Below are 18952 nucleotides of genomic sequence, written 5' to 3'. Positions count from 1 at the left end.
TGTTTGGGTAAATTTTGTGGTGTTGTGGGGTGTAGTGTTGTTGATTGTGTACCTAGACCGATTACAGTTGGTGAAGTTTTAAATGTATTTTGTAAGATGCGTAAGGTTCCATTTTCTTCACGGTATAATAGATTTTTTTTCTAAAAGCACTTGATGTCTTCTAGAGTACGGCCAAGAGACTAAAAACATAAATTATGTTGTATATATGTTTGCGGATGGATGAACAGTCGCTATACGACTAAAAACTAGCAACAAAGCTCTTGCCATTAAGAAGGGGTTTGCAGGAAATCTCTTGCGAGTTTTACTACAGTTTTGAAATATTCACATTACTTTATATTTATCTGTAAGTTTTAATACAACTTTGGCGAGTTTTAATGCGGGTCTGAGATTTTAACTTTAAATATACATGTAAGTTTTTGTGTCTGAGCTATTTAGTATCATGGTAAATAGGCCAGACAACTTACATCATCTTAAGATATCAACATTTTATTTGTTCTAACTTCAGAGACAATACGTCTTTCTTCAAGTTTCCTGATGAAGGGAAAGCTGTGATTTGGTTAAGAAAATCCTCCAATTGTTGTGATATTTTGTTCATTGCTTCCTCCTCTGCATTTTAGGGTAACTAATTCACCATGAACAAAATTTACTCGGTTCAGTGAAATAATCGACAACGTTGGGGCTGAAAATGAGGCAACTATTTTTCTGTTTTTATTTGATTATGTGCTTTTCAGTTGTAGGATCATTTATTTACTAGGGTTTAGTGTTTGTAATGGAAGGTTTTGTTTGATATACTTGATGGATTTGAGATTCCAAGTTATGCTGTTGAGTTGATTGATGAAATGACTCGGTTGTGCAGTGGGTTCTTTTATCACAACCTTATATGTTTGGACAGAGTGAAAAATCTAAGTTCGACCAATTTATTCAACTTCTCCTAATGAATCTGCCAAGCGCAAAGGTACTATTGTAGTCTAATTTAGCTTCAGTTAGGGATGTTATTTTATCAATTAACTTTCCCTTTTTTGTTTTTCTTCGAAGATTGTTTATTTTGGTTTTTGATCCAGCAAAAACTGTCGTTCCATTTTGTTTGAATGTGGTAATATAATTTTGTCAATATTTGTTTTGGCAGATCATAGCGACTAACTAGCTTCTTTGACAAGGGACTTGAGATGGATTTTTACTTGGAGCACCGGGGCAGGATTTCAGTTTTTACAGGAATACATCTTTCAACTTATTGTCAGGTTTGCAGAATGCAGAGCACCAAAACAATAAAATGTGTTTTTAATGTTTGATTTTTTTTATTAATCAGTGTTGTTACGTATATTTAAGTTAAATACAATGTCGTAATGATATAATGACCAATTAAGAAATGCTTCGGGCTTTGGTTTTTAATGAGTTCGTAATAGATAATATAGCAAACTTTTGTACTGCATTAACCATTTGTTACCTGTTCTACACTATTACAGTTCTTGAATTAGCTTACACTTAATCTATGAATGATATATTTCTAAGATTCTAATATTTTTTCATATTACACAATCCTTTTCCTAATAACTCCGATGAATATTGCTTCTCGAACAGAAACCTGGAACTTTAGTTTCAAGTTTCTTTTGGTGGTACCATACTACTTCCAATGTGTTTTCAGAGATAGAATCACTCTACCTAGAAATTTAAGGGATCTCTTTAGTGCTTTGTATGTAATCACATGAAAACTTTTTTTTCACTCTTTTCTTTTGATTGTGTTTGGTCATTTCAGTTCCGCTGCTGTTCACATGTACTATAAAAGCCCCTGGTGCAACACAATCTTGAATTTCAAGACTGGGAAGTAGCCGAATTGCATCAATTGTTAACTTCTCCTTCGTAGAAAGGTAACCAATAAACATTCTATTTTGCAATTAATGGTTGAACTTCCCATAATGGTAATTTGATGTAAGATATCAAAAATGTTCCAATTCTACTTTATAAGCATAGATGCCAAGCCACGCTTGCTAAATGGTAGTAAGTATATGATTCGTAATGGGTTTGATGGTTTTAACATAGTGTTACTTTCTATCTTAGCTCAAATGATAGAGCGCATGGTTTGTGACCATGTAGTTGTGGGTTCGATATCCACAGAAGGCACATAAATTATGTGATTAGACTTCTATATATCCACGCAGTAGGGACGAAGTTATGAATCGGTTAGGATTATTTTATGAAGTGTTGATATCAAACATCTTCTATTATCCAATTTATTGGTGCTATAAAAACTTTTGTAACGAAATTGTTTTGGCCATTTGCTAAACCGATTTTGAAGTTTTTCTCTAGGTTTTCAAAAATCCACACGCCTAACTGTAATGAAAATAGAAATAATCAGTCAAAACCATTTTATCTCAGAGAATGACGTAAGAGATCGGTTTGCATCTCGGGTTTGATGTCGTTATTGTACAGTAAAAAGAAAACATCGGATGATTGAGATTTCTGTTTTCTTTTTTCCCTCTAAACTACTACTTCCCTTTCTTAAAAAGGGTTACTTTCACTTTTTCATTTTAGACTAAAAATAGAACAAATTGAAAAAGTAAAAGTATCTCTTGTTAAGAGACAGAGGGAGTATATAATTTGGCTTCCCATGTGAAATGGCTCAGCTGGCTATGACATCTATTCTTGGGTTTGTTCTCTCTTATCTTTTTATGTTCTCATTTTGATGTTCTTACTTTTGTTTTCTTCTTCAATAATGCTTAATCAAGTCTTCTTTTGATTGAAATATACGATCGGTGAGTGTTGTCTTTATGTTTCTTAATTAATAGATATAGGTAGATATAGCAACACAAAAGTATACAGACCAAATCTCTGTGAACCTTGCATACGTTTGAAGTGTTTGTAGCTCTTTTTGTCTTCCTTTCTTTGTCTTTTCTTCTTCTGTTCTTTCACGTTCTATGTGATTTAGTTTCTGTTTCATTGCTTGAATCACCGGTTCAGTTTTTATTTGATTTTGTTTCTGTGGATCAGTCAATATTTTTTTCCAATCACTAAGCAGAAAGTTGTGTTTCTTTCTTCCTGGACAGAAAAATGGTAGAAACAACATTGCAGTTAGTGAATATTTCAAACTTATTTAGTGAATAACACAGATCAAAAATGCTCAAATTTGGGCTTCAATGCTGCCGAACAATAATTGGCACTGGATATAGTATATATGTTGACGTGTACAGGTCCGTTGCTAAAGAAAATTTTACTTCGGAAGATTATGTTGATTTTTGTGGGCTTTGACGTTGCTACACAGAGCATTGTAAATTAGAAAGATGATCTACACTTATCTGTCCGTCATTATTTTGCTAAAATGAATATTGAATGTCCATTGTGTGAAGCACTGCATTGGATTGACGAGAGGATGTCTGACTCATCCAAAAAGAATCCATCCTTCGAAAAATGTTGTCGCAAAGGAAAAGTAACACTCCCTGAGCTGCAAGAGCCTCAGGAACTAATGGTATTTACTCGACGGAGACGAAGCCAATCCAAGGTTTTTCAAGAATCATATCCGAGAGTATAATATTATGAATGCTTTTAAAATGGATAAGAGAGTTTTAAAGAGTAACAGGCCGAAATCTTTTGAAATTCACGGGAATTTTGGCAAACACCAGAACGTTACCACCTGATAAAGGAAAATATCCAATCAACATCTATATGTCTATGATCCTCATCAAGCCATGAATTTTCGTGAAAGATGGTATCCCCGACTGGATAAATATGTTCTTGGAACAATTCAGAAGGATATCTCACAACATAATGTGTTTTCACTAAATATTCCCAGGCACAAGAGATTTTGAGCAATGTTAATCCAGCATACCAAAATGTCAAAGTCATCACCTATTATGAATAAACTACAGATGAAAGGAGATATAACCTGTTAATGTTCGATGAAGTTTGGGTTGTACTACCTGGAGATGATCGAGGTAAGACATACGTATTACTATCAACTTTTATTTGTGGTGAGATTTATAAAGATTAAACAGCCATTACACAGTTTAATCATCATCCAGGTATCTTCCTAACAATGATTGTGAATCCATGTTGGCCAGAATTTAAAGATGAGTTTCTACCCCATCAATATGCTTCGGATCGTCCTGAGCTCATATCCCGCATATTCGAGTTGAAGAGGAGTTGATGAAATAAATCAAGAAAGTGAATGCATTCGGAATAGTAGTTGCTCATGTGTTCATAGTTGAGTTTCATAAACTTGGTCCACCTCATATGCGCGGTCTTATATTCTTAGATGGTCCTGAAAATTTTAAAACAGTTGAACATGTTGATAAATGTGTATGTGTCGAACTTCCAGATGAAAAATACAATCCAGTTTCACTTGAGACTGTTAGAAAATGCATGGTACATGGTCTATGTGGTGTGGCCTCCATGTCCATAAAGAATGAAAAATGTATCAGAGGATATCCGAAGAAACATACCAAGAATACAAGCATGGATGAATGTGGGTATCCAATGTATCGTCGTCACGACAATGGGTGGGAGATGATTGTCCGTAGTTTTGTTCCGAACAACCCATATTTTTTCAGGATATTCAATTCCACATTAATTTTTATATCTATGGTGCTATAAGGGTTGTTAAATACATGCAAAAAATATATCTATAAAGGTGACGACCGTGCAACACTAATTGTTGGTGAATGCGATGAGGTGTAATCCTACATTGATGTAATGTATATTTGGCCACCTGAGTCTGTGTGGCGTTTGTACGATCACTCAATGCGCACCAGGAATAACCTAATGTAGTTCGACTGGCTATTCATCTTCCAGGATAACAAAGAATCGTGTATGATGCAACTGACTCAATGAAAAATGTTAACACTGCTGCAGAAAAATATAAGTCAACGTTGCCACTGCCAAAGAATATAACTATAAAGATCTTCCACAAAAAGTTTTAATGGTAAAATAAAAACGGAAAGTAAGGAAGAAGGGTTTTGCAATTGCAAGGATGTACTTTGTCAGCTCCAATGTTGATGAATTGTATTACCTGTGTTTATTAATAACAGTTATAGCCGGTGCAAATTCATTCAACATGAAAACAGTCAGGGACGGTGATGCTAGGAAACTACATCGTATGTTTAAAGGAGCATGCATTGCACTTGGAATTTTAGGAGATGACAATGAAAACTGGAGTTCAGCTAAGAAAACTTTTCAAGATTATTCTATGTGACTGTAGTTCAAATCATACAGATGTTTTGTGGTCAAAGTTATGCTAAACATATGTGATGATCTACATTTTGATTTGCTCATAGAGTATAATTATATCTGGAAGCCAACAGATGAGCAGGTATTTGATTTGGGTTGTACCTTTTGGAAGAACAACTACGTGAATCTGGAAATTCTCTTGAAGATTTAGAAGATATGCCAAGACCAAAAATAACATGGAGTGTTGGTGTTAGTGACAACTTCATGTGGGATCATCGGTTCCTTCAACTTACATTACCTAATTCCGGACTCGAATAGACTATCAGGAAGTTGAATTCTTCCGAGAATCGGCGTACAACACCGTGTTTAGTTCTGCGAGATATGGTGGCGGTGATCTTTTTTTATCAATGGAAATACAGGAAGTGGTAATCATTCTTGCATAACATATTGGCGTCTAACTGCTGCAGGGATAGACACATAGTTCTGACCGCTCATTCGTATGGAATTGGTTCACTTCTTTTGGTAGGATGTCTACAGAACACTCCACGTTCAGGATTTCCATAGAAATAACTGAGAACAATGTTTGTGGCGTTGATAAATAGGATTCACAACATAAACCACTGGAACAAGAAAACCTAATAATTTGGGACCCTGGGAATAAGGAGAGACCACTTGGTGGAATTACCATTTTTCCAGGAGGAGACTTTAAATAGACGTTTTCTGTTATACTCAGTGGATGTTGTGAAGAATTCGTTGGAGTATGTTTGAGGAGATCATTACTTTGGAATTATGTCACTGTCTTGGCGCTTTATTAAAATATGCGGCTGGAGGCGCTTGAATCGTAAAATATATATTATGCAAAGATATATTCCCCAAAGTTGTTTGCATCCCTTTGTTGTGTTTGTACATTTACATGTCTCTGATCTATATATGTTGGATATAAATCATAGGTTGGTAATAATCTTAAGGAAGTTGTCGAGCTTCCACAGTTAGTAGACAGATTCAAGGACATGCCTGGACTGCTAACCAGTCTTTATATCTGGATGGGAACAAGCGAAAGAGTGTCTCCATAACGCTTTACTGAGCGTAATATATTGCCAGCCAACAAATACGATGTGAAAAAGATTAATGCAGAAACAATGAAATTATATTGGGGTATGTACAGATACCTTACTGCAGACAAGTTAAATGCAAATAATGCTGGAAATATTCCACATGTATTCCTTTTTATTTCTTTAATGTAGATGTATTTTAGGTGTCTAATGATACAATATTACAATAGTTTTTCCTATCGACATGTATTATATAAAATACGTGTAAACATCATGGGAATCTAAGTAACTAAATTGCTTACTTATCTTTTAAAATACTTGGATACATTAACTAAGATGTAATCTGCATTAATGTATGTAAACTGAAGACTATCACGAGAGGCTGAGCCGGGGCCGTAAGGCCCCGGTGATACCTCGTTATTTAATAAACATTAGCTTACCTGACCTATAGGTTCAACCCCCAGTATGGCATATCTTCTGGATGATTCTTAGAAAAATATACTATAATCAAAATAATTATTGCTCGCGTAAGTATCTTCAGAATTTGTGTTGAGTTGTATGTTAGTCAAATAATTTTGTTGCACCAATGGTATCTAAGTATTGCGTTTTACAATATATGTAAATAAATAACCTAAACACCCAACCACATCTCTCACACCGCGTCGAGAGTTACGTTTACCTCCCCTCCTATTGGCCGGTGAACAAAACCCTCACTCCTGATTGGCTCAAAAACAAGTTAGCCCTTTACATTTTGTATCCGTCAATTTATAATTAAATATATTAAATTCGATGCTCTAAATTTAGTGGTTGCGTCCACCCTCTTTTGTATTGGTAGGTAGACGAAACCCTTGACTTTGATTGGCTGAAATTTGTTAAAAATTCTTACACCAAGTTTACATGATTAAAATTAAATCAAAACCGTCAGATTTTATGGTACTCAATTAATTAAGAAAACAACGATTTGTGCAATAAAATATTGTGACGCGTATTTAGTGAATATTTTGAATATTTCAACCATATTTAAAAGATTCGGTATTCGTAAAATTTATATATGTGCAACTTTTTCCTTATATAAAGTTTTTAAACTTTTTTGATCTAATTTATTTTCCTTGATAAACAGTTAACATTGGAGATTTTTTTTCTCTATTTTCTCTAGGATTTTAACCGAGATACTTCTGTATATATTAGGAAACAAATATAAGACTTCTAACCTAATGCAGATACTTTCCATTCCTATTGAGAATGATTTTCGTTTTAAGATTTTATGCTAAATTTAGGCTACAACCGGGAAGAACTATTGCTGGGAGTTTTCGTAATGACCAAGTTCCCTATGTCCATATATATAAAGGATGCAAAAGACTCGCGCATTCAATGGGTAGAAGGAAGGAAAATCATTCAATGTGTGCGAAGGAAATCAACAAATGGTGGTGGAGATTGGTGACCATAGCCAAGATATGTTGTCGATAGTTTTTGCCAAGGTATGAGCTTTTTTGATATCTTTGTTCGGTAATAACTTCAGAAAGCCTCCTTTACGATAGAATATAATCAGTTATACGCATAAGCTGAAAGAGCTTGCCTTTGTTTGAAATCAAATCTATAAGGTTATTGGTAGAACAAGAAGAATGACGGGATTGATATGGAAAATCATCTTTACTCATCCTGATGAGGTACATCCACTATGCAATTGGTTATTGCATTATTGGTATTATTTTAGGTATTTGTACCTGTTCAATACTGGTTTAAATTTTTGTTGGTGATTGAGATAATGGTTGAGTTGGTAAGTTTGGATCTCAGATTCCAAAACGTTACATTTTAAGTATATGAGCGTACGCATTCATACTTAAGTTTCATGTTTGTAAAAATCCTTTGCAAAGCTTTTCGACAGCTGCGATGATGACGATAATCTTATAGCTGACGCATGTTTCGATTGACGGTAGTTCTGCGCATCATAACAAACTGGTACGGTATTCTAGCGTTTCAGTTTTGTTATCAATTGTTAGATATTGGACATTCATTCGTTTTTTACCATTTTTATGCGATGGAGGAGTCAGATTTTCATTGGGATCAAACCTTTTTTATTTTTATTTTAACTTTGCTGATTAAGAATGGTAACTGTTAATCTAACATAGAGTGTGAACTATTAAGTACTAAAAATGCATCTAATATAAAAAAATAGATGAATGGGATTTAAGTTTAACATTAATTTTTAGGCGTATGCAATTACATTGAAGTTGGAGAAGCAAGTATCAACGCCAATTATAGAACGGGTAAGTATGATTTAATACATTGGCATTGGTCCTTTGTACATGTATAGAGAAGGAAGCTCTTCTTATAGGCAGTATACCCATCTTTTGTTTCTTTTTCACCAGCATCTATCCGTATGTATATATATTTTGTTCTTAACTGTGAATGAATCTAAATTGCATAATTCATTTGAATGTTGAATAAATGTAGGTATGTGGAGTGTACTTCATATACAATGTTCTTAACTGTGAATGAATCTAGATTGCATAATTCATTTGACTGTTGTAGTCTCTGTAGGTATGTGGAGTGCACTTGCAACTACAATGTTCTTAACTGTGAATGAATCTAGATTGCATAATTCATTTGACTGTTGTAGTCTCTGTAGGTATGTGGAGTGCACTTGCAACTACAATGTTCTTAACTGTGAATGAATCTAGATTGCATAATTCATTTGACTGTCGTAGTCTTTGTAGGTATGTGGAGTGTACTTGCAGCTACAATTCCGGCATCGAGAATGTTGAAGAAAGAGTACCCTGTACTTCGTACTGAATTTTGTTTACTTGACACAAATCAATTACCAATATTTATTTGCTTGATACAAGTTAATTACCAATATGCATGGTCACAGACATGTAGACGGATGTGGGTTTGACTACCACATATGGCATTCTTTAGGTAATAACTGCAGAAACGGTTATTTAGAGTTATTCGACCTTTGCAGGTCTTGATCATAATTCAGCAGGGAGATCTATAATGGTATTTTGTTGTATTTACACCGTCTCTTAACGGCTTACAATATGTGTATCTCATTATGTTGATTTGAACTTATTCTTATAGGATGGATACTAACTTGCTACATTATATATGCTAAGTAATTAAGCACAAGCACTTGGATACCAACATTGATATGTTGTTCCTTCACATGCTTATTAGGGGCACAAATACCATAAGTCTGTGTTTCCACATCTAAATATGATGAGCTTGCAACTGATGCATTATTAGTCCATATCAAAGGACTATGCTTTTGTCCATGCTTCTTTCTCAGGTATGGTGCCTTCTACTTTACAATTATCTCGGGTTATCATTGTTTAAATTGGCATATGGTCCCTATTCTAGCAGTTGTAATACTCTCATGGAGATGCAGGCAGAAGCTATACAAGTGTTCAGTGGGCTGCTGGGGATGACGATGTGCGTAATGCCTCCAAAGGATGTCGTCATTTATAAGCCTATGGGAGTCGGATATACCAATGTGATATGGTAGTGTTTAACAAAACAAATTTTCTAATTTGTTGTGCTTCAGTAGTTATTTTAATTATAAATGAATTAGAATAGCAAAAGATTATCCTTTTTATACTCATTGTGTTGGAAGGGCTTTATTTGAATTATTCATACTTCATAGTTCATTACTTCTGAGATCTAATAGATTTTCTATTGGTAGGGATACAGAATGAAAATATTACAGGCATATAACAGTATATGTTTGTTCATTTTCCTATAGAGGAGTTATTTTGAATTGTTAGATGGAAGTCCTGTACCATATAAATCATAATCTTCTCTTGGTTTTATCGTTAGACGGAAGATCTAAAGTCCTTTATGATAAGTACAAAAGAGTATCCGTAGCAAGACATTATAGATAGATACATAAGAGATTGTGGGAGCATTTACGTAGCTGACACTACAAACACGAGACTTATTGGGAATTGATCTTGCAATAATAGCCTTCAGTTTTTTGGTGATGCTTTACTAACATCTCAGGTACCAAAGATGTGAATGGAACAACTATTATTTTTCTAATTTGAAATTTGGACAATTGATTGCCGTCGCTATGGCGTGGAACCATTGATAAGTAAGTTTAAGTGGATTTAAATTGTGTCCACTTTAATTCATTTTTCTTTGGTATTGCCACGTATAGCTGAGAAAGTAATCTCTTTTAGTTTTATATTATTTTGGTTTGTTGTTATGGTATTTTAATATGAATTTATTTATTGAATGCAGATATCAAGAAAATTCCATGGACATAGTCTTCGGAATTGAATACAAGGCCACAACTGTAGTACAACGACTATTGGGTAAATTATGGTTTCCATTGAAAAGACTAGCACCGAAGGTAAAAAAAATTCTTTGTCCCATGCTAAGATGAGTCTTTTAAACTACGGATCTATGGCGCAATGGTAGCGCATTTAAATTCACGTCAGAAGGTTACATGTTCGATTCACGTCAGGTCCAATCGTCGGTATTTAACCGTGTTCTGTAGATGAGTAAAGTCTTATTTTCTGGTTTGGTTGGAACTCTCACTGTTTAGATTGTTATAGGACTATTTTTCTTGCAAATCAGTTGTTGTAGATTCTCACGATATTGAGAAACAAATGGGATTTTGCATTAGAGAGATTGCCTGCTACTTTGGATGGGTGCCTAAACCGAGAAAGCTCAGGAAGACGTAAGAAATGCCAGTTGTTGATTCTCACGATATTGAGAAACAAGCTGGATTTTGCATTAGAGAGGTTGCCTGCTACTTTGGCTGGCTGGCTGGCTGCCCAAACCGAGAAAGCTCAGGAAGACATAAACAGTGCCAAATTTACAGATAAAACAAGAAGAATAAAAAAAACTCAATGATGTGTATGTGCAAGATTCTGAATTCTTCAAGAGAAAATTCTCTCTTTTAGTTCGGTTATCTTTGAGATGATATGAATACACTTTATCATGATACATAATTGAATTTATTTAAGAGAATTAGCTTAGTTTAGCAGTTATTTAAAATATTTGTTTATAAAGCACCTGCCAAGTAGCTTAAATTACAGTAGTTACTTTTCCAGCGTTGTTTCTCTTCTTCGTATTAAGAAACATTTTCAAGTTTCTTTCACAATTTTTCTTAGGTTTTTATAATTCCACTCTCTATATTTCTTCCTTTCGATGATTCAAATGATACGGCGTGGAAGATTTCATTGCTTATGAACAAAGTACAAAAGACGCTTCTGGTATTAATTCTTTTAGTTATTTTCGTATTAGAATCGGTTATATGGGTAACTCCTTTTTTTTTTTCAAAACCTGAATGCTTTTTGGAAAAAGAAAGATCTTTATGATTCTTCGCATTAAATGCGAAGGAGGTTACAGAACAATAAAAAAGGTTACCATCTATAAGCAATAAAAAAGGCATGTCTGGAAGGGTCTTGAAAGGTATCATAGATGTGTAGTACAACATGCCAGTTACAGAGCTAAATTCACCCATGATCCGACAAAAGCCAAAAAACAGTTTTTTGTTGGATTAACATTTTATTTTATTTTCCTTAGTTTTTTCTGAAGAAAAAGAATGCAACAGCAGTGTGCTAACTGTGTACTTTGTCGGTAGATAACTCAATTACTGAAAAACTATAATGGACTGAACTATTTCAGTGAGTAGTTTATCTCAACTGATGAATATGATGCCTTAATTAATCCATTAGCGGGTTATTTTCCAACTCTACAAAGAATTTAGGTAATGCAAGACATAGTGACAGTTCAATAAAGCACCGAATACATAACACATGTTGGAGAATCCGAGTTGGTCCTTAATGCCGAAAGGCTTTTTATGTTGAGGTCAAGGGTAAATGCAAACAAAGTGATTAATTCAGACACTTTACGTCAACTTTAAGAGGTTACTTTCCCCATGGGGGCAGTTAAAATAGCGATTTTATTATGTTTTTCAATTGTGCGTGGAGTTGCCCAAAAATGAAAGAATAAAAGAAGATAATAGAATTACGACTGTGATGACATCAAGCACTCCCAAAACACTTCGATAATGGGGGCGTCAGGAAACCTGCGCAGAATGAACATATGGGAATGTGTGGTTCAACCCAGGAAAAATAGTAGAACCAAGAACTTGAAATAAATTATTACTGGTGAAATTTTAAGCTACTAAACTTATGTTCTATTCTTTCGTATCTATCATACTTTTAATAGTTATTTAACGGAGTATAACTATTTTCTACATTTTTTTTACTAGAAAAATAATAAGAGTAAGATATTACCATGACATTTTACAAAAAATGACAGTACTCATGATGAGCAGACCTCACCAAGAGACACGTTAGGCATGAAACCCACTCTATGTCAATTGCATACTATGGCCTCGGTACATGAATCGCAAATGGTCGGATCCAGAACTGCTATGCACATCCAGTGGATACTGTGGCTCCTTCATCTTGGCTGCATTTGACGACGCTATAGGAGATGGTCTGGATGCATTGTCATTGTACCTTACATCGTGCTAATGGAAGACCCAGGAAAAGAAGATGGCAATTAATGAAAGAAAAGCACCCCTTAGTGGTGTTGATCTACAGCGTGCGAGCGGTACCACCACTTGACGCGGGTGCTAAAGTCTGAAACCGTTTTCAAAACAGTGTAAACAAGGCCTTCTCGGGAAACCTCAGAGGAGAAGTTCCATCCAAAGTTTTAAATAAATTTCCGCCAAGGTAGAAACGATAGCATAATTATGCTCTAGCTCTCTATGCGGGGGTATCTGGATCCTTTCATCCTCTTTATTCCGTTGGGCTTCTCCTCCTACCATATTGGAAATGATAATCCCACGTCATCTACTATAGTAAAACATTGCTCCATGGATATTAAGTGTTGTTGCAACCACTATTAACTGTGATTTGGAGTATGAAGTGGTCTTGGGTGGTGTCGGTACTGATGCAAACAAGGTCATCAAGCACAGTTCATTACTAAACCAAATAAATCAAAACTAATCAACTCAGCAGCTGTATAACTAATAAATCAAAGCTAATCAACCCAGCCGTTGAATTAAAACTAATGCTTGCTTTGATTTCCCAAGTATAGAAGTGATACAAACGGATTCTAATTTTTTGTTTCGCTTGCAGATGATTTCATAAATGATACGTATGGTGTGCTCGCTGAATTACGTGACAAAATATTCAGTTGATATGGCGTTTTAAATTAAAACAGAAAGAATAAAAGAAAACTCAAATGTACTTCTTCTTCGGCATTGGATTAACCAAAATTACTTTCTTTTAAGATTAACTAAAATTACTCTTTTTTAAGTTTTGGTTCCAATATTCAACAGACCTTAGTGGACCAGCAATCTATCTTTTGTGATTATACTCATCCAATGTTATACATATCCTCTCTTTTTGTTTTTATACTGGAATTGGATTCCAACTTTATGTTTTTCTGCTGACTGTTAGGCACCCAGAGAGCAAAAATGATTTATGTCCGCGGGTTGAATCCCACGAATTATCCCGCTAATAGAGAGGTGTTGAGACCCACACTAAACCCACTTGCTGCTAAACCACCGGGTCAGGGGACCACCCCATTCGCTCTTGCTAGACACACCCCGAGATCCACCTACGGTAAGCGTATCAATTCCGTCCATAGAGTCCTTACTCTTCGTGATTCCAGCATTTGGAGGTGTATTTTCCAGGGAGGGAGAAGGAAAATGAGCTCCATTCAAAATGATGGTATGCCACATTAGATGGGTGAATTTTTTTAATTATTATGTATGAATAAGTTAAAGTCAAAACATAGATGTACTTCAATATTAGAATTATGTACACTTATGATCAAATTAAAATTTTCCTAAATTATAATCTACCAAATGGATACTTGGTGACAAGGTGTACATAATTCAGATTGTATCGTATAATTTCCCTTATTATAGTGAAACTTTAGTTTCCTTGAAAAATGGGTTTGATATAATTTTTTATGTATGACTTATTCATGTTCTTTAACAGGATGCCTCCTCCACATTTTTCACCTTTTGTTGATTATATGGCATCTATAGGGCCATGTTCCTGATTATGGCAGGACAATGAGTACCTACGAGCTGAATAAATAAGTGTCGCATGTGCCATGAATTAAGATTAGGGATGTGGATGATCCTCAGAGACTGCTAGCTAAAGTAATTATCAGTCAAATCGAACGAAAAAGATATAAAATTGATAAAAGGAAGCTATAGGATTGTATCAAGAGCGAGCAGGGGTTGATGTTTTTCACTCTATGGACATGTAAAGTATTTAGAATCAATACACGCACACATGATACATGAATTCATAGAATACTTAGAACAAACTTACGAAAAAAGCGTGAACAACATCTAGACTTCGTGGAGGATATATCTGCGCAAAGACATTGGAATAGCGTGAAAGAGTATTTTCAAAGTCATTAACGATTCAAAGATATGTACATTATGTTTTGGATGTACATTATCTTTGGATTATTATTTGATATAATTCGTCTGCATGAGAGATTCATAATCAACCTATTTTTCTATGCTCGGTTTAACAAGTTTTGCTTGGACCGATACTGACAGGCGCATTTGCTAATCTTAGCTTCGGTACTTGGGAAGAATGCTCAATTTGGGGTGGTTGCTTATGTTATTCACTTTGGCTATGATTTTCATATTTTTTTATAAGAATCAAGTGGCCAGTTTGTACGAGATCTTACAACTTATTTTTTATGCTACAGTTTTTTTTTTTGATTCATGTGTTTTGATTTATTTTTTTATGGAATAATTTTGTTTATTAGCCTCTTGAAGCATGTAGTTACTTATAGAATAAGTTATTTAAATGTTATGGGTATAAATTTTATACTACAAACTTATTATGCGATTTTAAAAATGGTGATGTTGTTATCTTTAAAGTTAGGCATGTAATCCGGGTGTTTTGTATTGCTCATAAAGTGCATTTGTTAGTTACTTTTTCCACTTTGATACATCAATCTCCCACCTTGAATATTTTGCAATACCGTTGGTGTGGTTGGGTGAGGCTAACCACGCGTGGAAATTAAGACATATATATGACGTATATTTGGTTCTTGTGTAATATGGTCATAACAAATAGGCAAATCTATTTATATACTATAGTTTTTTTGTTTAATAAATGCCTGCGAGTTGTGTTTAAATGCAAATAATTATAGGAACATGAAGTTTAATTATACAATCCAAAGTTTATGGAGTCAATTTCTATTTAATTACTTTAACATCTGCCGATAAATAATACTACATGAATTTTGGTTTATCATACCGAAATCTCAATCATCAAATCGTTAGATATCTAAAGGAAATTATAATTTTCCTATCCCTTAAAAAAATCAAACTAATAAAACTTTATTCAAAAAGAATCTAATGTATTTGATCACGGGTGCGGAGCGAAGCCCTGCTACACTAAATTAGCTGATCCAACCAGCCTTGGTGCGTAGCTCGAGTTACATACTAGAAGAATGACAAAGCTTAAGCGACTCTAAGAGTACAACTATTTCAAAACACTAAAAAAGTCCCTTAAGACACATATCGAAGATCTAAACGTGAATATTAAAGTAGAAATTTAACGAGAGGAGTGATTACCCATGTTATACGGTGCAAATGTGTTCAAACCAGGTCCAAGAACACGAAGATTTTGAAAAATTGAGATGGAAAATGAACCAGATGAAGAAAACCAATTTAAAAAAACAAGTTTGATAAGATGTGCAAAAACATGACAAATCATATACGATTTTAAAGATTATATATAAATCATATACTACTTCTATTTTATGACGCAACTTGGCTCATGAGTCTTTCCAAACTAAGTTAAAGCTAATATGGAGGACAAGTTTTCTCTCTCTTTTTTTTTTAATAAATTGGACAAGAGTTCTCATTGACCATCGAAAAATTTGGTAAATTTATACATCATACTTTCATTCCACTCTTTAGGAACAAGCGGTACCACGCGGGACAAATATGGGACCTTAAGTATGTTTTAAGTGAATCCTAAATCTGTAACATAATAATATCAATTTCCGTCTCTCATTTATAGATAACATAATGATCAACCAGTTGAGTTTCATTTTCAAAATACTAAAGGAGTATGTGCTTTCATTCCACTCTATAGGAACAGGCGGTACCCCACGGGATAATTATGGGATCTAAAGTATGTTTTAAGTGAACCCTAAACATGTAACGAGTGCTGGAAATTATTAGTATTTTGGAATGAACCGACCACAATAAAAAGTGTGGTCTAATATTAAAATTTAGTAAAGAATATTTATTTATTTTTGATCGGTTAGTAACGAAGAAGTTTTAACGAATCAGAGAACACAAAATGTAAGAATATGTGAAATAATGGGAGGTCCTTTCCAATAATGCAACGTAATATGAATATCAGTTGGGCCTCCAGATTTATCAAAGACAACTGAAGATTCAGTATATTTTAAGAAGCTTGGAACAACATGCCAAAATTAACACTTTGCAAATTTTATGTTTGGATATTTCTATTAACCAAATGCACGTTCGATTTAAAGGGTTCCAATGAATTTGGGCCACGGGTACGGAGGGAAGCCCCTCCACACCAATCGTCAATTTCCACCAGTCCTGATGCGTAGCACAGGTTACATTCTAGTATATTTAATATGGGATGTTTAAGTTACAAATCCAAGAACAAGCTTAAGAATAAACCATACGACACAAAACAATCGAAGAAGTTGAGTCCCGAACGTACGTTAGCTGGGATGATACTTAGTATATATGATAAAATAATATATCAGATTTAACGGTAGAAAATGAGAGATTTCATTTAAGGATTTTAAGGAAACATTAGATTTCTATAAAAGTTTATAACAATCTAGATAAAAGATTTTTCATATTATAATAATATCTTATAATAGCACGGACACAAACACATATATATATGGTTGTAATAGCATGAATTCGATTTCATATATGGTTGTTAATACTTTGATTTGTTTTATAATGAATCTTGAACTTTTATATATGCAATAAATTATACGCGGGTATGTTATCGTCGTACACGGTAATTAGGTCTGTTCCCATGACTATTAATCTTGAAAAAAAAAGAAAAAAAAGTTGATGCCGGTCTCTCATGGTGTACCGTCACATATAATGATACCTCCATATATGATTCATCTCTTAGTCCATTTAACATAGTTGATAGAATATATATCCATCCTACGTATTTTCCATAAGGATTGCTTACTCCTTGCGAGCTAGTTAAATTTGGATATGTTTATTGATAGACACATTTTTGTGTCTAAATTATCCTTAATTTTATGTATTGTTGGTACTCAATTTTATACTTATTATGGTGTTTTGTGTGTTTGTAGGTATTTCTGGAAAATAAACATTTTTGGAAAATTCGGCTCGAAAAGCTGTTAAAGGCATCCCGGAGGACATTTGCTAAACGGACCCCAGTTTTGGATAAGGGGAACTCAATTACCAAGGGGCAACTTATTTGATATGGGTCACCTTCTTTACTATTCGACATCCATTGCTATTCACACATCGTATTCAGTTAAGGGTTGTCCATCTTCATCCTCGTGAAGTAACATTTTTGGCGGGAAAATATTTCTTCAAAATTGGTTTACAACGTATTTACCTGGATTAATATTGGGAGACATTCTTGGAGATTTTGTTGCGCAGATGGATTGACTATGGCTTGTTTTACCAAAACAGGGTTAGTAATATCTTTGGATTCGATTGAAACGGAGTCACGTGGAAGAAGAAGAGAAACAGGGTATAGATGCGTACATGAAATATTCTCGGGATTTTCCGAGTTAGTTGTGCAGTTCTGGCATGTGGTATTGATCAGTTGCTGGAGTCTATTTCGTGTTTGAGACATAGAATCCGTAAAGAAGGAAAGGAAAGAACGAGGAGAGGAAACAGGTGTTGATCTTTACACGGGTTCTGTTAACTCCTTCCCGAGTTTTATGTGGGGTTTCCGGTGTCTGGCCTGTGTTTAACTCGATCAAGGGATGTGCAAAAGTAAGTTGGAGAGATTTAAGATGGAGTATATCGCATGAGTAGTAGCTAAATCAGGGAAGATATTCCTGTAACCTGCATGGGAATAAAATAAAATATTTTGTAATTATTATGGAGTTTGATTGGAGTTGTCGAGTATAAATAAGGTGATGGGATGTCTTAGAAGAGCATGGAGCGTTAGGGGGACACGGCTGAGAGTTTAAGCCGGAGAAAGGAAGGTTATAGACCTCATTGAAGGTGAAGAAGAAGACGAAGAATAGATCACTCTTTTTAATAGACTGTCATCTCTTCTCTGTAACAGTTTAGGAATCCCTGTTCGATTATAATTCTTCAATAAAAACACCTTTTTGAGCAATGAATTATATTTTTGAGTGTGTTTTCACCATGTGGATCTAGACCCCAATACTGGGACGACGGAGGAAGACGATTTCATACTTGGGTAAAATTATTTAATTCTTTTAAGACTTTTGCATTAATTTTAATTGAAATATGATTTGAATTAATTGGTTGTCATTTAATTTGATGATGTATGCTTAACTTAAATGTTTTGATACATCATGCTTAGGATTTACAACTAATCTTTTGAGAATCTACCTTGGAAAAATCAGAGTGTTAATTTTATTTATTGAGATTTCATTGTTGAGAATAAATAAATTGAACCTTATGTTGTGAATTCGACGAAATCCTAGTCCCGGTAACTCTCTTCATCCTGTGAAATTTTTTTGTACATATATTTTTATTTTAGTTTAGTTTA

General features: G+C 34.4%; 1 long non-coding RNA gene across 1 annotated transcript; it reads left to right on the top strand.

Annotated features, from left to right (window-relative positions):
• The first annotated feature begins 567 nt into the window (after window positions 1-567).
• On the top strand, window positions 568-2155 carry LOC113333486. The gene is made up of 3 exons (XR_003352055.1): window positions 568-955; window positions 1127-1238; window positions 1754-2155. It is a non-coding gene; the product is annotated as an uncharacterized LOC113333486 (long non-coding RNA).
• The last annotated feature ends 16797 nt before the right edge of the window (window positions 2156-18952 follow it).

The sequence above is a fragment of the Papaver somniferum genome, unplaced genomic scaffold (assembly GCF_003573695.1).
Source record: "Papaver somniferum cultivar HN1 unplaced genomic scaffold, ASM357369v1 unplaced-scaffold_133, whole genome shotgun sequence".
Taxonomy (NCBI): domain Eukaryota; kingdom Viridiplantae; phylum Streptophyta; class Magnoliopsida; order Ranunculales; family Papaveraceae; genus Papaver; species Papaver somniferum.
Note: the sequence above shows the minus strand (reverse complement) of the source record. Positions and strands in the feature narration are given on the sequence as shown.